Below are 25,157 nucleotides of genomic sequence, written 5' to 3' on the forward strand. Positions count from 1 at the left end.
ATTGTAAAATTATAATTTTACAGCTATGTAATTTAACTACTTCAGTCGTCATGTCTTTTTCTTTTTACAAAGTCAATTTTCCTACATAACTCCAAATTTTTTTCACACCATTTAAGTAACGATATTTTAATATTTTCCATATCCAATCCGTATTCAAATTTCCCCACTTACCTCCAAGTGACTTATGAAAAAAAATGCTATTTTAATCGGGAGCCAATAGCGGACTACCCTTTGCATTTGACAGCAGAGTTCAGGCTTAACCCTTAACCTCTTTGGGCTCAGAGGACCCTGGGCAGAAAAGGTTTAAGAACATCGTGATCCCGCTTTCGCGGAAAGGCCAAGAGTGACTTGAAATGTAGACGCAGAGGCCTATGGGAAATGTAGTTTTAAATAGGTGAGGTTCACCGCCTGGACTCTGGGAAGGGCACGCCACGCTCCTTCTGCGCATGTGCAGCCGTAGCCTCCTCGTTTGTCTTCTCAGGACTCCGGAGAACCGTTGGGGAACTTTGGGGTGTGCTCGGAAAATGCAGGGTGCGCACCGAGGGCGAGGGACTAGCTGGGAAGGGTGTGCCTGTGCTTGGGGATGGGAGCAGGAAGTGTCTGGGACCTCGTCGCCCCCCGCGGCGGTGTATAAACCCGGGCGGGCCGTCAGAGCGGGTAAGGCCGATGGGGGAGACCCCGGCCCTCGGGCTGCCGGGGGGCGCAGGTGTTCGGGGCGGTCCGGGATGCCCGAGGATCGTGTGACCAGCCTGCCTGCAGCCCGACCGGAGAGAAGCCCGTGTCGGCGGCGGTGGGTGCGGGAGGGAGGAGTGCGTTTATCAGGCGGACGGTGACCGTGGGTCTGCGGTGGAGCCGAGCTCTGGAGCACTACAGGCCCGGTCAGTGCCAGCTCTGTCACCTGTAAGCAGGGGCGACAGAAGGAACCTGGGCGAGAGTCAGGGTTCTCATCTATAAATATTAATAATGATTGTTTCACGGCGACGTTTGGAAACATAGATCACTATTTTAGACAAGTGCCAGGTAGGAAGCCTTAAGTAAGTGACAACTGCTGTTATAGTTAGAGGACGCTTTGTTTTTTTACTGGATAGTTTAATGGACCCTGACAACCACTTCACCAGAAACCGAGGCTCGGGTCGGTGGCCCGATGTGCTCGAGTCAGGAGCTCCCAGCCAGGGAATTTGGATTCGAGGGCAGGTGTGCTTCGCTTCAGTCTCAGGCTTTGTCTGATGTCACACCTGCCCAAGACTGGCATTACAGCCTTCACAGCACTTAGGAACATGGCCTGTCCCTGCGTCCCCAGGGATGTAAAGGAAAGGATGTGGATGGAATCCCACCGTGTGTCACATGTATCCTGGGATTTCTAGTGTCTCTTCAGGTCCCTTGGGTCAGACAGAGGTGCCTGGCCCCCTCTGCATTGTCAGGCTTTCTGTCCTTGAAGTCTAATGTTATAATGAATTCCAAGAGTCAGGCTTTTTGCCCCTAAGATGAATTTATTTCTCAGATCCATGTCCCAGTTGCCTTGAAACAAACCAGCCCTTGTGAGGCAGGAAGCAGGGGGCCTCTGTGAGGGAGTACCTGGAAGAGAGCGCCCCTCTGACCTTAGACCTCTCCCCAGAGCTTCAGAGCAGAGACCAGAGCCCAGAAAGGAGCAGATGCTAGATTTGCAAGATCAGAAGCAGGTCTTGATCCTCCTGCCCAGAATGAACCAGACTTGATGATGATGCCACCTTCAGGAGCCACCACACTGTGTGACAGTGGGGCATTTGGGCCGTCCCTGGGAAGTACAGGTGAGCTGGGGTGGCCCAGGGGCAGGCTGCTCAGGAAAGGCTGCTTTGTTGGAGAGCCATGAGGGCAAGGTCTGGGGGTAAGGGACAACCAGGCAGAGGGAGGAAGTTCTGTCTCCAGTCCCCTTAAATGGCCCCCGCTATTTACAGATGCGCTGCTGTCACACATGTCCACCACCACATGTGACATTAGTGACGTTATCCTGATGTCACAGGATCCAAGAATGATGATCTGTGAAGAGTTTTCCAAGGTCACCTACTTCTAACTCTTTTGAAAGATTTAAAGACATTGGGCCTGAAAATTTCAGTGACTTGTCCAGGGAAACGCAGTTGGTGACAGTTCACTCTCTCACAGGTAAGTTACCAAAAGCATCTATCAAAAGGGCCTTTTGAGAAATACTTCCCAGCTGAAATGAACAATTAAAAATTCCTGCCTTAAATCCTCCCATCTCTTTTACTAGGCTTTCCGTGGATTGTGTATACCAGGGGTTAAATAATATTACTGAGAAAAATAGATAAATGATGCATACTGAGTATTTTTCTGCTAAGTTAACTTTAATGAAGGAATAGTGTCTTGTCGTTTGGCGTACTTTAATTCAACGGATCGGTTGTTTTTATTTCTTTCTGTTATTCAGAAGGACGCATGCGTTATTGTTAAATCAATCGAGTAAAGTTTATGTTCACTCAGTAAAAAAATGCAGATTTCAGCTCCGTGGTCATTTCAGAATCACACAAAGACAGGTGTTGCTGCCTGTCCATGATCCTTCTTGTGCCTTTTCAAAGCCCAGAGGGCCCTGTGCCTATGGGGAGGATGATCCCCAACTGGGGTGCTGAGATTTGAGGAGGTGAATCTAAGAGCTGTAAGGCAGCTAAATCTCAGGACCCCTGTCTTCTTTCTGTCCCCTCAGCTGAACCACAGTCCTCTGTACTCGCCCAGGAGCCACAGAAAGTGAACATCCCTCAGGTGAGCTCTTTATTCATTCCCCACTTTATATTGTAATGGATTTATAAGGTTTAGCAGGATCCATGCATTAAAGGAAAAGGAGAAGTAGAAATAGTAGAAATCAAGTCAGTCTTGAGGAAAAATACACCGTGTTTTACTATTAATTGTGATGTTGGCTGTTAGCTTTGAGTGGGTAACCTTGTCAGGGTAAGTAGTTTCCCACTAAGCTACCTGTTTCAATCTCTTTACTTGTGATTGGGCTATTCACATTTTCTGTTTCTTCTTGATTCAGTTTTGGGAAGTTGTATGAGTCTTAGAATTTATCTGTTTCTTCTAGATTGTCCAGTTTGTTGCTATATAGTTTTTCATAGTATTCTCTTATAATCCTTTATATTTCTGTGGTATCTGTTGTAATTTCTCCTCTTTCATTTCTAATTTTATTTATTTGAGCCTTCTCTCTTGTTTTCTTAGAGAGTCAGGCTAAGGGTTTGTCAATTTTGCATATCTTCTCAAAGAACCAGCTCTTTGTTTCACTGATCTTTTCTACTGTTCTTTTTTCTTTTTTGGTTTCAATTTCATTTATTTCTGCTCTGATTTTTATTATTTCCCTCCTTCGGCTGACTTTGGGCTTTGTTGGTTCTTCATTTTCTAACTGTATTTTAAGATTGCTTATTTGAGATCTTTCTTGTTTTTTAAGCTGGGCCTATATTGCTATGAATTTCCCTCATAGGACCACTTTTTTCTGCATCCCATATGAGTTGGTGTGGTGTATTTTCATTTTCATTTGTCTCCAGATATTTTTTGATTTCTCTTTTAATTTCTTGAATGATCCATTGGTTGTTCAGTAGCATGTTGTTTAGTGTCCACATATTTGTCACTTTCCCAGCTTTTTTCCTGTAGCTGATTTCTAGTCTCATAGCATTTTGGTCAGAAAAGATGCTTGATGTGATTTCAATCTTCTTAAATTTATTGAGGCCTATCTTGTTTCGAAACATATGGTCTGTCCTTTGAATGCTCCATGTGCACTTGAGAAGAATGTGTATTCTGCTATTTTTGGACAGAATGTTCCATATATATCTATTAAGTCCATCTTGTCTAGTTTTTCATTTAATTCCACTATTTCCTTGTTAACTTTATGTCTGGATGATCTATCCATCGATGTAAGTAGACTATTGGGGCCCCCTGCTATTATTGTGTTGTTGTTAATATCTCTTTTTAGGTCTGTTAATAGTTGCTTTATGTACTTTGGTACTCCTTTGTTGGGTACACGTATATTTATAAGTGTTATGTCTTCTTGTTGGAGTGTCCCTTTTACCATTATATACTGCCCCTCTTTGTCTCTCGTTGCCTTTTTTATCTTGAGGTCTACTGTGTCTGATATAAGTATTGCAATAACTGCTTTCTTTTGTTTGCCATTAGCTCAGAGTATCATCTTCCATCCCTTCACTCTGAGCCTGTGTTTGTCTTTAGAGCTAAGAGTGTTTCCTGGAGTCAGCATATTGATGAGTCTTGTTTTTCAATCCATCCCACCACTCTGTCTTTTGATTGGAGAATTCAATCCATTTACATTTAGAGTGATTATTTATATATAAGGGCTTAATGCTGCCATTTTATCACTTGTTTTCCAGCTCTGTATTTCCCTTGTTTCTCGTCTTGTGTATTTTGGACTGCCAGTTCAGTTTGGTAGTTCTCTATGATGGTTTTCTCAGTTTTCTCTCTTTTGTGTGTGAGGAAGACTGGCCCTGAGCTAACATCTGTAAGCAATCTTCCTCTCTTTTAGCTTGAGGAAGATTGCCACAGATGTTAGCTCAGCAACAATCTTCCTCTGTTTTGTGTGTGGGATGCCAGCACAGCAGGGCTTGATGAGAGATGCATAGGTCTGTGCCTGGGACCTGAAGCTGCAAACCCTGGGTGGCTGAAGCAGAGCATGCGAACTTAACCATTATGCCACTGGGACAGCCCCTCAGTTTTCTTTTTTTGGTATCATTTGTGTCTCTGTTCTGATTATTTGTTTAGTGGTTACCATCAGGTTTGTATAAAAAATCTCGTAGATGAGATATACCATTTTCTGATAGCCTCTTATTTCCTTGGTCTAAGCCAGTTCCATCCCTTTCCTCTTCCTCTGATTTGTTGGTCATAACACATTCTGTTTTGTGTTGTGATTTTGTGGTTAAAATCACAAGAGTATAGTTATTTTTGATGTTTTCCTTCCCTTTATCTTTCATGTCATAATTAAGTTTTTGCTAACCTCTTCTGGTAGAGAGCTGCAATTTTCTGACTTTGGCTGCCTATTTATCTCCTTGCTCAAGGCTTTGTGAACTCTTTTTTTTCTTTTTCAGGTATGAAGGTCTTCTTGAGCATTTCCTGTTTGGGGTGTCTTGTGGCGATGAACTACCTCAGCTTTTGTTTATGTGGGAAAGTTTTTATTTCTCCACCATATCTGTAGGATATTTTTCCCTGGATAGAGTATTCTCGGCTGAAGGTTTTTGTCTTTCAGAATTTTGAATATCTCATTCTACCTTCTCGTAGCCTGTAAAGATTCTGCTGAGAAATCTCCTGAAAGTTTGATATGGTCTTTGTAAGTTATTTTCTTCTGCCTTGCTGCCTTTAAAAATATTTCTTCTTTGTCACTGACTTTTGCCAGTTTTACTACTCTATGCCTTGGAGTAGGTCTTTTTACATGGATGTAATCAGAAGTTCTGTTAGCGTCTTTTACTTGTTATTCCAGCTCCTTTCCCAGGTTTGAACAGACTTTCTGCTCCTTTCTCCCTCCCTTCTCCCTCTATAATACCCATAGTTTTTATGTTGCATTTCCTAATTGAATCAGATATTTCTCAGAGAATTTCTTCATTTCTTTTTAGTCTTAATTCTCTCTCCTCCTCCATCTGAAGCCTTTCTATATTTCGGTCCTCCAGATTGCTAATTCCGTCTTCCATAACGTCAGCTCTGTAATTCAGTGTGTCCAGATTTTTCTATATCTCATTGTGTTTTTCATCTCCAACATTTCTGATTGGTTTCTCTTTATAGGGTCAATCTCTTTTGTGAAGTATTCCCTCTGTTTATTAATTTTATTCCTGATTTAATTGAACTATCTGAATTTTCTTGTAACTCGTTGAGTTTTTTAATGTTAGCTATTTTGAATTCTCTGTCATTTACATTGTAAATTTGTGTGCCTTCAGGATTGATTTCTAGGTGCTTTTCATTTTCCTTCTGGTCTGGACTATTAATCTATTTCTTCATACTATTTGATGGGGTTGGTTTGTGCCTTCACATAGATAGTATCTGGTTGCAGATTCCACCTGCCGCCAATGGAGGAGGTTCAGGAGCCGTGTATTCTGAGCCTGCTGTGATCCCTGGTGTCTGTGCTTGTCCTTTGGAATCTATGCTGACAGGACCCATCTGCGATTGCCTGCTTGTAGCTGCTGCTTTGCTAACGTACGCATGGGCACTCTAGACGGGGTCCCTTGCTCTGGCTGACTGGCTGAGCTTGTGAGCCCAGCAGGGGGAGGGGCACTTCTTTTGCATGTGCCATCCCGTGGGTGTTCTCTGTTTGCCCTCGCTGTCTGTCCTCCTGGCGTGCTGGCTTCATGAAGACAACCCCACAATAGCTTAGCCTCCTCTGTGGAGCTTTCCTATGGGATGTGAGGGAACTTGGAGAGCGAAGGCTTTCCCACAGAGTCTCCCCCCAGGCCCCTCTTTTCTCAGAGCTGTGCATGGTCCTGTGCCCTGGGTCATTGCTGGGGAGGGAGAGGAGATCCCCTTACTTCCTCCTCCTTCCTCCTGGGGGGGTCCAGCACGTCCACCTTCAGACATATGGCTGCATGGGTCTCTCAGATGTCTTTTGTGTTGTGTGCCTGTCCTCTGTTGGTTTATGAATGTCCTTTTCATTGTTTCTTAGGGAGGAGAGTCTAAGGGAAGAGCTCACTCCGCCGTGAAGCTGATGTCATGCCTGGTCATTCTATTTTTAAGTTTCTGAGGAATCTCTGTAGTGTTTTCCACAGTGGCTGCACCAATTTACATTCCCACCAGCAGTGTATGAGGGCTCCCTTTTCTCCACATCCTCTCCAACACTTCTGTTTTCTTTGTAAAGATTGGCACCTGAGCTAACATCTGTTGTCTATCTTATTTTCCTTCTTGTTCTCCCCAAACCCTCCCAGTACATAGTTGTATATTCTAGTTGTATGTCCTTCTGGCTGTGCTGTGTGGGATGCCACCTCAGCATGACTTGATGAGTGGTGCCGTGTCCAGGCCCAGGATCCAAACCGGCAAAACCCTGGGCTGCTGAAGTGAGTAGCGCACACGAACTTAACCACTCGGCCATGGCACTGGCCCCTCTCCAACACTTCTTATTTCTTGTCTTTTTAATAATAGCCATTCTGATGGGCATGAGGTGATATCTCATTGTGGTTTTGATTTGTATTTCTCTAATTATTAGTGATGTTGAACATCTTTTCATGTGCCTGTTGGCCATCTGTATATCTTTGGGAAAATGTCTGTTCAAATCCTCTGACCATTTCTTGACTAAGTTTGTTCTTTTGTTGTTGAGTTCTTCATATATTTTGGATAGCAACCCCTTATTGGATAAATGATTTGCAGATATCTTCTTCCAGTTGCTAGGTTGTCTTTTCATTTTATTGATGTTTCCTTTGCCATACAGACGCTTTTTAGTTTGATGTAGTCCCATTAGCTTATTTTTTCTTTTGTTTCCCTTTCCTGAGGAGACATATTCAAAAAGATACTGCTAAGAATGATAGCAAAGAGCTTACTGCCTACGTTTTCTTCTTTGGAGTTTTATGGTTTCAGGTCTTACATTCAAGTGTTTCATCCATTTTGAGTTAATTTTTGTGCATGGTGTAAGATAATGGTCTGCTTTCATTCTTTTGTGTGCGGCTGTCCGTTTTCCCAACAGTGTTTATTGAAGAGACTTTCCCTTCTCCATTGTATGTTCTTAGCTCCTTTGTTGAAAATTGGCTGTTCCTAAATGTATGGGTTTATTTCTTGGCTATCAATTCTGTTCCATTGATCTGTGTCTGCTTTTCTGCCAGTATCGTGCTGTTTTGATTAATACAGCTTTGTAGTATACTTTGAAATTAGGGAATGTGATGCCTCCAGCTTTGTTCTTTTTTCTCTGGAGTGCTGTGGCTCTTTGGGGACTTTTGTTTCCAATAAATTTTAGAATTCTTCTTTCTATTTCTGTGAAAAATGTCATTGGGGTTTTGATAGGGATTACATTGAATCTGTAGATTGCTTTAGGTAATATGGACTTTTTCACTATGTTAATTCTTCTAATCCATGAGCACAGAATATCCTTCTATTTCTTTATGTCTTCTTTAATTTCTTTCAACAATGTCTTATAGTCTTCAGTGTATAGGTCTTTCACCTCATTGGTTAAATTTATTCCTACCCACTTAATTCTTTTTGTTGTGATTGTAAATAGGATTGTATTCTTGATTTTTTATTTCTGCTCGTTTGTTTTTAGTTTTTTGATGGATTCTTTAGCGTTTTCTATATGTAAAATCTCATCATCCACAAGTAGTGACAGTTTTACTTCTTCCTTTCCAGTTTGAATATGTTTTATTTATTTTTTTTATTTGATTGCTCTGGCTAGGACTAAGAAGTGAGCGTGGGCATCCTTGTCTTGTTCCTGCTCTTAGAGGGATAGCTATCAGTTTACACCATTGAGTATAATGTTAGCTGTTGGTTTGTCATATATGGCCTTTATTATGTTGAGGTACTTTCCTTCTATAATTATTTTATTGAGAGTTATTATCATAAATATGTGGTGAATCTTGTCAAATGCTTTCTCTGCATCTGTTGAGGTGATCATGTGATTTTTATTCTTCATTTTGTTAATGTAGTTTATAACATTGATAAAGAATACTGTTGTAATCCTTTGTATTTCTGTTATATTGCTTGTGATTTCTTCTCTTTCTGATTTTATTTGAGGCTTCTCTCTTTTTGTCTTATTCTACCTAAAGGTTTGTCAATTTTGTTTATATTTTCAAAGAAGTAGCTCTTAGTTTCGCTGATCTTTTCTATTTTCTTTTTACTCTCCATGTCATTTATTTCAGCTCTGATTTCTAGTAGTTCCTTTGTTCTCCTGAGTTTGGGCACTTCATTTTTCTTCTTTTCTGATTCTTTTGGATGTATTGTTAGATTGTTTATTTGAGATTTTTCCTGTTTCTCAAGGTAGGCCTGTGTTGCTAGGAACTTCCCTCTTAGTACTGCTTTTGCTGTATCCAATAGATTTTGGTACACTGTATTTTCCTTTTCATTTGTCTCCAGATATTTTTCCATTTCTCCTTTAATTTTGTTGTTGTTCCAATAGTTAATGAATAGCACGTTGTTTAGGCTCCACCTATTTGTGACTTTTCCAGCTTTCTCCTTGTGGTTGATTTCTAGTTTCATACCATTGTGGTTGGAAAAGATGCTTGATATCTTTTCAGTCTTCTTAAGTTTATTGGGAGTTGTTTTGTTTCCCAACAAACAGTGTATCTTTGAGAATGTTTCATGTGTACTGGAGAGAAAATGTATATCCTGCTGCTTTTGGATTGAATATTATATATGTATCTGTTCAATTCATCTGGTCTAGTGTTTCATTTAAGATCAACGTCTCTTTGTTGATTTTTCTCTCTAGAAGACCTATCCGTTGATGTAAGTGGGTTATTAAAGTTCCCTACTCTTATGGTGTTGCTGTCAGTTTCTCCCTTTAGATCTGTTAATAGTTGTTTTATAGACTTTGGTGCTTCTACGTTAGGTGCATATATATTAATAAATGTTATGTCTTCTTGATGGATTATCCCCTTTATCATTATATAATGCCCATCTTTGTCTCTTGTCTTTTTTGGCTTGCAGTCTATTTCGTCTGATAGAATTATGGCTACACTCACTTTCTTTTGGTTGTCATTTGGTTGGAGTATCATCTTCCACCCCTTCACTCTGAGCCTATGTTTTTCTTTAGAGCTGAGATGGGTCTCCTGGAGGCAGCACATTTTTGGGTCTTTTTCTTAACCTGTCCAGCCTCTCTGTCTTTTCATTGGTGCATTCAATCCATTTACATTTAGGATGATTATGGATATATAGGGACTTACTATTGCCATTTTATCTTTTGTTTTATGGTTGCTCTATATTTCCTTTGTTTCTTTTTCCTTGTGTTTCTCACTACAATTTCAGCTTGACGGTTTTTGGTGGTGTGTTTTTCAATTTCCTCTTTTTTTATGTTTCGTGACTCTGCCTTAATTTTTGTTTTGTGGTTACCATGAGGTTTGTATAAAAGGTCTCACAGATGAGATAGTTCTTTTTCTGCTGATAGCATTTTTGCTTCATTTGACTAGGCAAGTTCTGTCCTTTTCTTCTTACCTTGCTATTTTTGTTGTCAAAATTATTTCTTTCTGTATTGTGAATTTGTTACCAAATTGGAATGGTTAATGTTATTTTTAATGCTTTCTTTCCCTTTAACCTTTGCATCATAATTGTTTACTACCATGTTCTGATACAGAGTTGCAGTTTTCTGATTTTATCTATTTATCAACTTGTTTAAAGCTTTGTATCCTTTGCCTTTTCATTTCAGACAGGAGAGCTCTTTTTGACATTTCTTATAAGGCAGGTCTAGTGGTGATGGACTCCCTCAGTTTTTGTTTCTTCCTCACACTTTATTTGTCAGCTGCAGCAGTGGACCCCCAGCTGTCGCAGCACCCAAGGACACAGAGCTGATTATTACAGTGTTGATTAATACAGTCCCTAAGTAGCTCTCAAATACTTCTACTTTTCTGCATCCTTTCTGAAACCACCCTAGTCGAAGTAAGCAACTAAGTAACTGGATGACTCTAATGACCTCATGTCTCTGATCCTCAATTTCTTGGTTTGTGAGATGAGGCAGTTAGAAGGATCACCAAGTTTCTTCCTTCTCTATATTCTGTGATTATCAGAATCTACAACTATGGAGAGACTCAGGGAAAAATCAATTCCAATGTTTTGGGAAACCATCTCACTTTCTCCATTTAAATTAACTCTTGGGGTGACTGAGATTGTGCCTCATATCCTCTCATAGCACTGCTCTTAAGGACAGTCTCAGAATCTTCAAGACAACTTAAAAGAAGGCCCTTTCTCTTAAATAGGAATCTGCCTTATGCCATGTTTTGAGCTGTAGAAAATATTTTAGAATGAGATTCTAGTGTTGGTAACAAATTTATCTACATTGTTAATTCATCTGAAAGCTCCTATTCTTGAAAATGTCCCATGTGGGGGTAAAGAAGTTCCATGTAAAGATTTAGTCCATTTTTGTTGACAATCTCTTGAGTGTATGTTAAAAACCTGGATAACAGGATACTGTTCATGGAGATTGGGGGGAGGGACAGTGATGAATGAGTTTGGTTGACTTTCAGCAGTAGTAAGGTCAAAATGAAAGCATTATAAAAGAAGAGTAGAGATTTAGGTCAGGGCTTTCTATGAAAAACAAGTAAAAACCATAAGCAGATGGAAAAAGTTTAAGTGACACAGTATGGCAGATTCCACTGATGAGTTTAATAGGCAGCCATTTTAGTGGCAGAGAGAGTAGACTGATTCAAGGGACAAGAACCAAAAAGCAAGGGGTCCCATCCTGCCCTGAGGATTCTTTTGTTCTGAAGTGTGTTAGCCCAGCTGAGTGAAGACCTGGGGAGGATGTTGTAGATCCTCTAAAAGGGGCATCCATCAGCTGCAGGAAGATGTGCCATCTCTCCCCAAAGCTCATTAGCAGATTGGAAGTGGGATGCTACATTACTCTGATTAGCGTTAATTTTATAATTCTAGGCATAGAACTTTCCTCCACATGAGTCAGCCTTCACACAAAAACACAGACTCACATGGTGTGGATAAAACACAAGTAACCTTACTGCTGCTTCCCATCTTCCAAGGACCCAGTGGGAAGGAAAACGTGGTTCCCTAGCAAAGAGGGGAGTTAAGGGCTGGAGTTTTCCAGCTCTCCAAGCTGGGTGCAGGTCCCACAAATCGGGGAGAAGTGCAATGCCATCTTTCTGGCAGACCAAGACTTTGGGAAAACTGGGTCCTTCTGATCTGGTTAGGGAAGACGCAGTACTTCCAACAGCCACTGCAGCAGGGCAACAGCAGCATTACAAGTGAGATGAGGAACGTTACCTCAGAGCCTCCCAGGGAGAGAGCATTTAGGCCCCTACCGTTTATTGGGATAACTGGTTCCTGGCCCTTTGGAAAATACCCAGTCATCCCAGGGCTAGACTTCTCAGGAAAAGTAACTTGCCAATCCCTTTAAAATTTGCAGCTAAAACCTATCTACACTTTTTTTTGTTACATATATTGTTGGGGCTTCATTTCAAACTGCTATATTACAAAACTGTGTTTCAGATAACTTTAAATCCATGGCAGTGACTTTCAAATTCTTTTGATGGCAACTCACAAAATAAATCTATAAATTATGTTTTATCATAAATCAGTATATACGCACACACACCAAAAGAATATAAAAATTTTATGAAACTCTTCTTACCTTTTTACGTGTAATACACTCTAATATTATCTATTCCATTTTGTTTCATTGTTTTTTAAGTGCTTGTCACACTCTCTAGAATTATTTCATAATCCACTAGTGGGTCAGGAGCGACAGTTTGAAAAGCACTATTTTAAAATTATTGCTTCCAGGTACCCTAGCCGGTAGTCTGGTATCCAGATTTTTAAAAGGCTTATTAAAATGCATCATCAAAAAGCAATATTTGCTAAAGGACCCTCAGTCTCTATAAAGAGCACTCTCTTGGGGATTCCAACCACAAGTTACCAGATAAATAACCAGCTTTCCTTTGCAGAACTGAGATGTGAGCTCAACACCAAGTAAAAATGACATAAAATCAGAACAAAGTTGGAAAAGGAGGACCACCTCCAAATGCAATATGTGGTCCTTCTGGGAAACATGATGCAGCCTAGAGTGAGGTGAGGGGGACAAAACAGAAAAAAAAATTAATGGAGAAAAAATCAAGCTTGTAACTTCTGTCTCCAGGCTTCACAAGGTGGACTTGTACTTCCAACCCTAAGAGACAGAGTGATGTTCAGCATGACTCCATAATCCTGTGGCCTTGAGCACCTCAGCAGACATCAGTTAAGTCATTTAAGGATAACTGCAAATTAAATTAGTTCATCCTAACTCTATATGACTTCACTCATAGGTGGAAGTTAGTATATTGATAAGGAGATCTGATCGGTGGTTACCAGGGAAAAGGGGGGGTGAGGGGAGGGCACAGAGGGGGAAGTGGTGTACCCACAACGTGACTAACAAAAATGTACAACTGAAATCTCACAAGGTTGTAATCTATCATAAGATTAATAAAAAAAAATTAGTTCATCCTAATTACGCAAAAATGATAAATTCAAATAAGCAAGGTAATTCAATTCTGAATTAAAAATTTTTTCAATCACTTGACATCTCAAATCAAAGCAAATGGGTAATGTTACCAATTATATCAATTCGACTCTATATTTCAATACATAAACATATGATGAACAATTAAAATTCTTATGTGATATGCATTTAACTTGTTAACATTTATGCTACAGTAGGGAACCACACTCGAGAAACGGGGTCATGTCCTTGAAAACCAAAGAAGGTTATCACAAAAGAGTCTTTGTAAGAATCCAGCAACAGGATGAGTCCCCAAAATCTATTAAGTAAACTATCCCACAGGAAAAGTGAGGCAGATCACACTAGTAAAGGCAACACTATGGAAGCTTATGAAATAGTTATCAAGGGAAACCTTTGATACATAATAAAAATATTTAGTTTTAGGAAGCAGTATGATAGGCTCTGATATGGTTGCACTTATGAGTACAGGACTTTCATAGGAAGGAAAGAAATGGAAATTCACTGAATGTCTGTGTTTTGTCATGCATCACTAAATACCTTCGATTACATTATAGCATTGGAAACTAGGAAGCAGAAATGTTAAATAACTTGTTGTAGGCCACACAGTAATAAATGACAGAACTAGGACTTAAACTCCATCTTCTAATTACGCATCCATTATTCTTGTCACATCAATACCACTTTATCCTGAACTAGTACTCAAAATATGATAGTGCTTAAAATATTTGCTTAAGCATTTCTTAGGATTTCTGATCAAGGTCAATTGAAATTCCAATTTCAAGGCTAATGAATAAGAAAGTGACCTTTAAAAGGAAAAAAATACGTAAAAAATATACATGCATTCTGGGTGGCATTATGAATCTTCAAACTTTCGATATTCTTTGTGTCTCGTGTAAGGATGAAAAAAGCTATCTATTGCTGTATAACAAACCACAACAAAGTCGAGTAGCTTGAAACAGTAACTTATTCTTGTCTCTTATTGTTCTGTGGATTGGCTGGGATTCGCTGGGCAGTTCTTGCTTGGGGTCTCCTAGGAAGTACAGTCAGATGTCAGCTTGGGCTGAAATCCTCTTTGCCTCTATTGTGCTGGATGTCAAGATGGTTCATTTCTGTGTTTGCTGAGGATGCTGGCTGTTATCTTATTCGGGGCTGCCAACTGGAGGGCCTGCATGTGGCCTCTTCATGTGACTTGGGCATCTCTCAAAGTGGTGGCTGGGTTCCAAAAGAAAGCATCTCAAGAGGATATATTCCAAAAGACCAGGCTTCTTACAGCCTAGCCTCAGAAGTCCCAGAAAGTCACCTCCACAGCATCCTATTGGTTGAGCCAGTCACTGAGGCCTAGGGGGAGGGATGTAGACTCCATCTTTTGATATGAGAAGCAGCAGGCAATAAGGGAGGGAGGGAGACTGCCCATCTCACCTTAGTCTTTAGCCTCCCATCTGGCATCTCTACTTTACCCAACTGAGTTAGAAGGGGAAATAGATGATACAACTACAATAACACAAATTATTGTGTGGTGTTTTCTCTATCTCTTTGGCACTCTCTCTTTCTCTGGAAACACAGCACTTCTTGAATGAATGGATAAATGAGTCTCTCCCTTTTCCTCTCTACTCCTTTTTTGCCTCCTCACCTTTCTTTTCTTCTTTTTAACTGCAGATGAAAGGTTAAAAAAAAATGTGTTAAGCAGCAACATGCTCTAATTAGTAAATCTTATAGTTAGTTTCTACTCAGATCTCCCATTTCATGTCTACCTGCCTGATTCAGTCATCGTCTTGTCAGGGAAAGTGATAAGAATGCAAGCAAAGGAGAGAAGAGAGGGAAAAATGGGAAAGCAAAAGTAGATTATCGAGGGAAGAAGGAAAATATAAATGGGAAGGGAAATAAATCAGGAGCACTGAACACCGTTAAGCCCAAATGGCTGAAAAGACAAAGGGAAAGAAGCAAATTTTTCCCTTATGATGCTGCATCCATCCTTCCTTCCTTTCCAATCCATGGCCGCCATCGCCAGCCTAGTCTAACCTTATTTCTTAATGCCTGAATTTTTGCTATATCATCTTACCTAATCTCCCTGCCTAGTTTTTACCCCTTAGAAATCATCAAAAATGGGGCCAGCCCGGTGGTGTAGTGGTTAAGTTTGTGTGCTCCTCTTTGGCGGCCTGGGGTTTGTAGGTTCCCATTCTGGCACAGACCTATACACTGCTTATCAGGCCATGCTGTGGCAGGCGAGCCCCGGATGAAATGGAGGAAGATGGGCACGGATGTTAGCTTAGGGCCAATCTTCCTCCAAGAAAAGAGAAAGAAATAAAATAAAATAGATCATCAAAAACACTCCTTTCCTCATGGTGCTCTCAATTACAAAAAAAGAAAAGAGAACACTAAATGACTTCTGAAGGATTAAGTCCAATATAAACATTTTAAGAATTTTCATAATCTGACCTAACTTTCCTTGCCACTCTTGTTTCTCAAGCCTCCCATATGTGAAACTCTTTACTCAGCCAGAGCACTCTACTCAATGTATCCAAATACACAGAAAAATGAGACTAGATCTCACTATTACATCATGAAAAATACAAAACCTGAATCAAGGAAAATAACAGACAACAAAAATATTACATTACAGAAAGCAGTGTGGTGACATTATAAGCTTCTAATTATAGCGCTTATGGTCCAGCTCACTTCTCACGAATACAGCCTTCTCCTTTTGTCTTCTGTCCTTTGCTCTAAGGATCCTATCACCAGGAGCATTCCCCGCCGCTCTCTGCCTTCCTAAATCCTGTCTCATCAGGACCCAAAACATTAACTGACTAATTTGGAAGACGTGTGATTAACAGAATCATTCTGGACCTGAAGTCCCTTGTTAACACTACAGCATCAGATTTGATTCTCGATGGACACCAAGTCACTCAAATTCCATCTCAGTTTTTACTCTGTAGATTTGTTCAGTATACGGTTGATTAAAAGACCATTCACCCCAGTTTGGTAGATAATTCAACCAGCCTCCAATCCAAAGTTTGTACAACTTTGATTTGTAGTAATTAAAAACAGTAATTACAGAAACAGTTAAAACATTCATTGCTAATATTGTAACTCTTTGGGAACCTGATATAAATGCAGTTTTAAAAAAACAGGATATTTGAAGATAGTAACGTACACCGTGATTAACAAGATTTTGTGGTGAGAGTAGTTTATTGTCAGGTATAATTAAAGCTGTAGATGCTATTCTGAAAGTACAGACTTTAGGGGGCAAGGGAAGAGAGTTTTTGAAGCAAAGTACAAATTAGGAATAATTACAGTGATGGTTATGGAATGTCAACATCCATTTCATCATGATGAGCTCAGTCTCCTTCAAAATTCACTTGAGTCCGGGAAAGCATTAGTGTAAGACAAAAGGCAGCTTTGGGAAAAATACCTTTGAAGTATTAAGGAGTAGAGTGATTGGCAGTCAGCAAACATAAAAATGGACGAAAGAGTAAATGTCTTGATCACCTACGGAAAGTGTACACTTCAAGTATCTTATTAAAAAACCAGTTTTCTTTTTTATGTCCAATGTTGAATGCACCTGCAATTGTTGTTTTTTAATCTATTTTGATCCCCAAACTGGATATAACTAAATGTTTTATGGGAGTCTATAAAGGTGATGAAATTATAAAGAAAAGTAAGTGAAAGATTATCAGACAGGAGAGTGGAGGCTTCTGGGGTGATATCAGCATTGTATGATTTGACATGAGTGGTGGGTCTGTGGGTGCTCACTTCATTCTCCTTGTTTATGGTTTATGCGTGTTGCTGTTTACAACGCAGTTATGTAGAGAATCCGCTGACACTAATACCTTCGACAGTTCATTAGCCCAAGGGTGTATGTTATGCTTTAACCAGGGCTTTGCTCACGTTCCCTTTTGCCCACATGAAGCCAGTTGTGCATTAAGAGATGACACAAACATCTCTTGAAACAAGAGATTTCTTCTTGTTTTCTAGAAGAAATAGCGAAGCTGGTCTAGCGCTTGGTGATATTTCCAAACAGTCCTTTTGTGAATGGCCGTGAGAAGATGTCCTTCTTCAGCCAAGGATGAAGCCTTGTACTTTGTATTATTTAAAGTACCTGATGCCATGCTACACAACTAGTGTGTGTGCATCCATCCATCTGACAGATATTTATTGACTCACCTACCAGCTGACTCCCTGGAAGCCAGAGCAGTTTGCCAACTAATATGGTTAATTGGGATTTGATAAGTGCTATAAAGACACCAGAGATTCAGCAGTTTCTCTCAGCTATCGAACTTATTTTGGCTAATGGATATCACTCCCACTGCCATTTCAATCTTACAAAGAAGAGGATTGAGCAGTCAGAAGGTGGAAACTTAATAAAAATTGAAAGTCAGAGACGGGAGGGAATGAAAGCAGCAGAGGAAGGAGGAGGCAGAGACTGGACGGCCAGCAAGGCCTCAGTGCCCTGCACAGTTTAAGCTGAGCCAGGTATTCTTCCTGTTTCCTTGCTTGATCTTTGCTTGATCCTCCCTCTTGCCGACGCCCTCACCTGGAGGAGTCAAGCCCAGCACAGATGCCACTGAGACAGGTCAAAGCCAGGGAAAGGTCCTGGGATCAAAACTTGGCTAAGTATGATCCAAACTTCCAAGCAGTCAGAAGTAGAAAGAGCCAGAAGATAAACCTAACCCATTTTTGAAGGGGTGCCAAAGGTGAAAAGCAGGAAAACCAAAATTACTCATCAAGTCTAAAGGGGGAGCACAGAGCCAGAAGCTGAGAGGAGAAGAGGAGTCAAGCAAGTCAGGGCCAGGTAAAAACAGAAATAGAGAGTTGAAAAAAAAAAAAAAAACAAAGCAAAGCGAAATGAAGGGTCCAGGACAATAATTGGGAGCATTCCTTGGGGTTTGATAATGGATTTTATGGGTTAGCTTAAGTTAAAAGCAAAAGATGTGAGCGGGTACCTTCCTTCCTTCTGACATTATCTCCCACCTTGTCAACAGTCCATTGTTACCAAGGCATTAACAACACTTACCAAACAAAGTCTAGAAGCCCTTTGGGCAGTCTTGCTAAGAACCAGCTTAGTCTAGACTGATTTGGCCTTGAGGATGACCACATCTCCTCAGGACAGTTCTCCCTGGATTCCTCCACTGGCTATTTTGGGAAATGACGCACTTGGACAAATGGTCTACCTAAATGAATGGTTCAGGTCTGAGCAGCATGAGACACTGGCAGATAGGAATGCCTCCCTTAGCAGCAGGAAATTCAGCACTTACCATGTCCCATGTGGCATGCTCTCCCAGAATACTTTTAATATGATATCCCAGTGTATTTAACATTTTAAAATTACTCCATTTGGTTAAAATCAATCAGATTTTTTGAGGATCTTGGTCTTTCTCCAGCCCAGTTTAAACCATAATTTCCTGAAGACTAGGATTATCTCGCCATGTTCTTTTTCACGTCCCCGTCGTTTCTAGTCAAGCCTCAAAACGTGAAGTCTGCACTGTGGGTTCATAGCACCTCAGAGATCATCTCGATTCTCCCCATCCCACAGTGGGAAAGTGACCTCAGTCAACGTGGAGTAGAGTGTTTAGTATCAGCCTTAAAATAAGTGTTTTCTTTTTTATTGTCTTTTCTTCCTGTCTGCTTTTCAGAGTAGAAGCAACAGTAATTTAAACTTTTCTACTATGTGACCTACACTCCACAGGTACCTTATAATAGCTGAGCCAGGGCTTAACAAAGGAATGGGGTGTGTGTGGTATTTGTGTGAGCATGTGCTTGTGTGTGTGTGTGTGTGTCACAATCTGATTGCCGATGTGGGATGGGAGATGGGAAAGAATGTTTAGGCACTTGTGTATTTATATCAAAGAGATGGAAGGACCCACAAAAAAGAATTCATTTTTTGTGATGTTAATGTTATATTTTGGGGGAGGTTTTGGGGGAGGAAGATTTGCTTCTAAGGGGTGGACTCATATCTCTGTGTGGGGAGGCTCAGTTATAACGACAACTGAAGTCTCTCCTGGCGTTGGGATATTTCATTCTCGTAGGGAGAAATGCAATGCTCATCCCTCCTCCCTCACACCCCCCACCACTTCCTTGGTGCCCTTCCAAGGTAGGGCCCTTGGTGCTGGCTGCTCATTCCTCCCCCAGGGGTGGCTTTCCAAGGCCAAGAGGGCCAGAGAGGGCTGCTGCCAGAGATGCTTCTGTTCTGGCTCCTTCTCACTCCCCTTCCTGTCTGCTGGGGCTTTTGGTGGCAGCACCTAGTCCTGACGGGGTGAGAGTACCACCCTGGAGCGGATGGTGTGTGCACCAGCAAGCATCCAGTCAATTCATGAGTTATCCTCTGCGTGAGCTGGGCTGTGATGTGCCGTTATCTTCCTGCTCCCATTTTACACTTCACACACCAGCTTTCTCTCCAGACAGTTGTTTGATCACTAACTACTTCGAATATCATGACCATAGGCTCATTTATTTTTTTCTGTTTTAAAGGATGGTGCTGGTGTGCACAGGGAGCAGCCACGTCAATTTACACATTTGCCAAGGTATCCGATTGTGAGCTGCCTATCAAGGTGCTGACTTTAATAAAAGCTTATTACCATGAGCATTATTTAGCATTTATGTGGCTCCTCACAATTGTTTACCCATTATTTCTCAGCGCTCCCCTGTCCAGGTGATCAGTGTTAGCAACCCGCATTGTAGAGGCAATAAATCCGGGGTCCTGGAGAGGTTTTAGTAATATCCCCAAAAGGACACAAAGTGAATAACCACAGAACAGTGACTTTCCTGGAACCCCTTGAAACTGGCCTGGACCCCTCTCCCTCTAGCATACTTGGCGAGTTCACTCATTCCATCATCTGGTTTGCAGACCTGCACAGGGTGGGCTCTTCTCACAGATTGCAGCTCCGATACCCTGAGGCCTTCCCTGGCAACCTTATCTACAACAGCATCCCTTCCCCAAGGCTCTATCACATTCCTGTGTTTATGGACTCCACAGAGCTTAGTGCCACCTGAAGTTCTCGTTTATGTGAAGTTGTGTGTCTTTGTGTTTGTTGTCTGTCTGCACCATTCAGGAAGGTCATCACTATGAAAATAGCAGTCTTGCCTGGGTTGTTCATGCTGTGTCCATCCTCTTTGTTGAAAGCACCTGTCATTACAGTAGGCACTCAGTAATGCTTGTTGAGAGAATGACAAAGACAGACCCTGTAAATACTGTTACTCACACGTCATTTTCTTTGCCTTTTCATCTCTTTCTGGATTTTCTGGCCATAGTCACACATACAGTCAGTTCTTCTCAATTACGCTGGAGCTAATGATCCAGGCTGTGGATGGCCCAGGTCCTTGGCTTCCTTCCCTCTCTGGCTTCCTCTCCTCTGAAGATTCCTCCAGATCTTTCGGTCTTTTCTGGCCTTAGTTGAGAGGGGTCGAGAGGAGAGTAGGGCAATGAAAGTCCTATTAGACAATCTTGCAAGTTCTAATAGCTTTTGACAGGTACAAAGTTGAAATTATTGATCTGAAGATTTATTTTTTACCTTATTTGTGGATTTAAAAAAATGCATCTGTTTTATATATGCAGTACAGTGAAAAGTGCTTTGAAGAAGTTAAAAGCACTGGATAAATGTAAGAGAGAATTATGTATGCATGTAGTCCCATTAACCTTGGTAATTGAGACTTGGTTGTAGATTTAAAATATAATTAGTTTTGATAGAACAGTAGCTCACACTTTTCTAATGGGTAGAGCCAGACGAGGCTTAGAAAACGTACCTTTGGTAGATTTTATTTTTGAGCCATCAAATCAAGACAAAGCTTACAATCCCTTCAGAGGCTAAAAGGGTGGCAGTAGTGGTGATTTCTCATCAACAAGTAAGAATAGGCAAATGGTCTTAAATGATTGAGTTTTCTTGCTTCAAATTTCAGGACAATGAGAATACAGTTTCCTCCGAAAAAATCTTAGGCTGATCTTGGGAGAAAGACCCCCTGGATCATCTAAAAATAAAGTTTTCTATTTAAAGGTTGGTTTTAATGTTCATTATAGCCCTATGTGCTACCAGAAAATGGTTTGCCTTTTTGTTTTAAACATAAGGAATCAATATAACGCCTTATACCTGATAACCTGTGCTGTTGTATTTGGTCCTCCCTACAACTCTGTCCATAGATATTATTGTTGCCACTTTATAGATGAAAAAATGGAAGCAAAACCATTAAGTGCCTTCCCCAAGGTCATAAAAGAAGTCACCAAGAAGGTGGTGTGGCTCAAGTCTCCTGACTCCAGTTTACTATTCCCCACAATAATGTTGGAAAACCACATTGGAAGGGGAAGACTCATTCCAAGTACTGCTGTCACACCAGCAAGCTTCAAAGGTCAGGCAGATATTTTACTTTACGGTTAAATTGGCCACGTTTGCTCAGTGTGTACTATATCACAGGCCCTGTGCTTTGCCCTGGGAGGATTCAGAGAAAGTAAAAGACGGATTAGACTTTCCTGGCTCTTACAAGCTGGTGGGAATGGGAGACACATACATACAAACGTGGAAGGGCAAGGGGGACAGTGCACTAAGAGAGATACACAGCTCTGTGGGAGCAGGGGAGGAGCAGTCTCTGAACACGTTCCAGGAAAGGGGTCACCTTCCATGCCAAGATGAACTTTGCATGAATAAAGATTTAAGTGAGGACAAATTGAGAAGAGTGAAGAGGGGAATGGGGTATCGACCAAATTTCATCCACCTGCAATTTTACCTACTCAAATTTTATCTACCACGGCAAGAAGTTAGTGTCTAATATTTTAAAATTACTTTTAAATACAAGTATTTGCGTATTAGTTATATAAATAGAGGTAAACACCAGAACAACTATGATAGAAACGGCTCAAGTGGTTTCCATGGGGAATGGAACTGGGGGGATAGGAAGGATTGGGGTTGTGAGGTGGCGAGGGCCTGCCATGGTTCTTTATAAAGCCTTCAGTACTATTTGGTTTTAAAGGCACAGGTATGGATTCCTTAGGTAAATATTAATTTTTAAGTGAGCCTTAAAGAATGAGTAAGGTTTCTCCAAGGAGAGGGAGGAGGGTGGGTATTTATAGCAGAAGACCCAACATTAACAGAGAGAGGCGGCAGGAGAGCAGAGGGAAGAGCAGGTAACCCATTAGGATGACTGTGGAACACACCTCCCTGCGTGGGGACACATGAGCTGGTGCTTGATTGCACAAGGCCTTGGATAGAAGGGTGCGCACAGACACACACAAACACACACACACACACACTCATGTGGTTGTCGGCAGGAAAGCAATAAAGGGTATTGGGCAAAGGGGTGATATGCTCAGAACTGAGCTTTACGTACAGCAGTGGTTCTCACCTTGGAGATTACCTTGCTTGTTAAAATTGCTGGGCCCCACATCAAAGTTTCTTCTTGAGTAGGTCCAGAGTGAGGCCCGAGAATCTGCATTTCTAATAAGTTCCCAGGCAACGCTAATGCTGCTGGTCTGGGAACCACAATTTGAGAAGCAATAATAGAGTAATCTGGCAACAAGGAGAAGTCGAGACTAGAGTAGTGGGAGAATGAAGGTCAAGGGACTGTTCCACTAGGACAGAGCAGAAGGAAGGGGGCCCTGATGGGGAGTGACGGTGAGACAGTCCAGAACAGCAATCAAGAGAACAGACTGACTGCTTCAAAGGATAGAGGACCATTGGGCCATGTTCTGGGTCACACCAAATCACAAATCACTGTGAAATCTCCAGTGCTTGGGCCAAGTATGCCAAGAAGCACCTGAAATTCATTTTTAAAGCAGCAATCCTGTCTAGAAATTAAGCTGTCAGTTTTACCTTACTTTCCCTTTCTTCCCCATCTCTAACCTCATTCTAGTGCAATTTAGGTTACAACAGCATCTTCCAGGGAGAGCATTCATATCTGCACGTGGTCAGAAAGTGTATCTGTCTGTATATATAAAATCGTATTAAAGCTGGTTTCCTTATTATTCCATTTTAGAACATCCCTGTAGCTAAATGGTGTTCAAAGTAAACATGGAGAACAGAAAGCATCCATCTCTACCTAGTGGGGCAAAAAATGACTGAATTCCCATACCATATAAATACCCCATGAAAACACAGAGGAATCCTTGATCCACCCAACATTCACTGAGTATCTGCCTCGTGGCAAGCACTGCGGATGTGCTTGGATACAAAGATAAATAAAACGTGGGCTCCACTCCCAGCAGTTCAACATCTAGCAGTCTTTGTCCCATGCTCTTAAATCTTGCTAAGGATTGGGTTTTGTTTGTAATAGAAATTCTAAAGCAGGGACAGAAGAAGTTATCTTTTCTAAATTGCCCACCTCTGTTGTCTAATTATTCCACTAAGGAAAACACTTGGTCCTGGGTTACTTCGCTGAGCTCAGATATGTTTTGCTGACACACAGAGTCTGGGCAGCATCCAGCCCCCCGTTTACTCCCTGGTCTTTAAGTCTAGTAAGTATTTTATCATTTACACCTTTCGATGTCCAAAGAGAGTGCCGCTCGGGGTTTAACACATGTAATTTCCTTTACTACCTCCCCAAATAACGGGGTCATTTCAGGACCAGGACAGTTTGGCACTGGGACGTGTTTCCCAGAAGTACTAATAGCTCGAGAGAGGAGCAAGTGTCTTCACAGCTGCAGGTCTGGGTGCCGAACTTTCTACTGTCGGTGAGAATCATGTCCCAGTGAAAATGTAGAAGTGAACCAACCCTGAAAGGGATAAGGTGACAGGGAGTGGTGTTTACTTGAGTCAGAGAGTAACTGAAAATGACTTCTGCAGCTGGAATCAAACAAAGGGTTGAAGGTCAACTTCCTCTTTGATTTTGGCTAGTCAGCAGTTCAAGCAGCCTTTTCAAATGTTTCGTGTCTGCTGACTTGTCCAACTCTATAAAAGACCCCACATCTTGCACCGACCTGCACCTCTTGGGCACTGGAGCGAAACAAAAGGAAAAATGTTCCGTCTTATTAGAATTAATGAAGTCATGCCACTCACATCTGTCCACGTTACTCCACTTTGGTCACCACCATTGTGGTCCATGCTGACATCATTTCTCTCGTAGATTACTGCAGTGGCCTTCTCACTGGTCTCTCACATCCTGTTTACCCCATCCAAAGCATTCTTCACATTAAATCACTGTAATTCATTAATTCACAGTATTAATTCACAGTAATCTTTTGGAAACTCAAATAATACAACTAAACTCTGAATACCCTACACATATAAAGAAATCCTAACTTAAAAATTTCCCCTGGCTCCCCATTGCTCCAAAGACTTAACTAGTTGATTTGGCCCAGAGAACTCTGCTTAATCTGTGCCTCCCACGCTTTTCCCTCTTCTTGCTGCATCACGTTCCTCCCTCCTCACTCTCTCTGCTCTCATCACCCAGATTCCTCTGCCTGGAACACTTCTCCCTCCCTGCTTTGCCAAGTTGTCTCCTACTCACCTTTTACCTCTTAAGCCTTATCAGCTCCTGAGGGGTGGGTGAGGAAGACCCTCTTCTCCTTGGTTAGGCCAAATCCCCATGTTTTGAACTCCCTTGGCACCGACAACCAGCTCATGAACCCTTCATAGAATGTAACATGGGACATTTACACAATCTTGTATGATTAATTTCTGCCTGATCTCCCCTCTAGACTGTAAGATCCATGAAGGCAGAGACTCTACCTTTTTGCTTACCATTGTATTCCAGACCCTGGCATAGTGTCTGGCACATGTTAGGTACTAAATAAATTCATTCTGAAGGAAGGAAGAATGAATGAGTGGTAAATTGATACTTCTACAATAATAAAGAGGAGGCCTAGCATTTTAAATGAGTGATAATAATGGGTAGCACATATTAAACTTCTAGTGTTAGGTAAACACTGTTCAAAACTCTTTACTCATTCATTCCAGTTCCGAGGACCAACCCTATCAGTACACGTCAGTATCTGCACATAATAGATGAGATCTGAGACTCAGGCTACTTGTGCAAGGCCAGGCAGCCAGTGTAAGGTGAAGCCTTAACAGTTGTCAATGTTGTTACTCTATTTATTACTATTCTCACCTTGGTGGAGTTCCTAAGAGTGCCATCGTCAAAGGGGGTG

The 25,157-nt window shown here is 41.3% G+C and overlaps 1 long non-coding RNA gene across 1 annotated transcript in view; it reads left to right on the forward strand.

Moving 5' to 3' along the window:
* Nucleotides 1-436: 436 nt before the first annotated feature.
* The window catches only part of LOC123276640 (uncharacterized), a 62,057-nt gene continuing 37,336 nt past the window's right edge, over nucleotides 437-25,157 (forward strand). Inside the window, exons 1-5 of the long non-coding RNA XR_011494067.1 lie at nucleotides 437-657; nucleotides 1,616-1,787; nucleotides 1,935-2,139; nucleotides 2,693-2,748; nucleotides 12,734-12,831. This is a non-coding gene — a long non-coding RNA (uncharacterized lncRNA). The remainder of the gene's footprint in view (nucleotides 658-1,615; nucleotides 1,788-1,934; nucleotides 2,140-2,692; nucleotides 2,749-12,733; nucleotides 12,832-25,157) is intronic.

The sequence above is a fragment of the Equus asinus genome, chromosome 14, assembly GCF_041296235.1.
Source record: "Equus asinus isolate D_3611 breed Donkey chromosome 14, EquAss-T2T_v2, whole genome shotgun sequence".
NCBI classification, from domain to species: domain Eukaryota; kingdom Metazoa; phylum Chordata; class Mammalia; order Perissodactyla; family Equidae; genus Equus; species Equus asinus.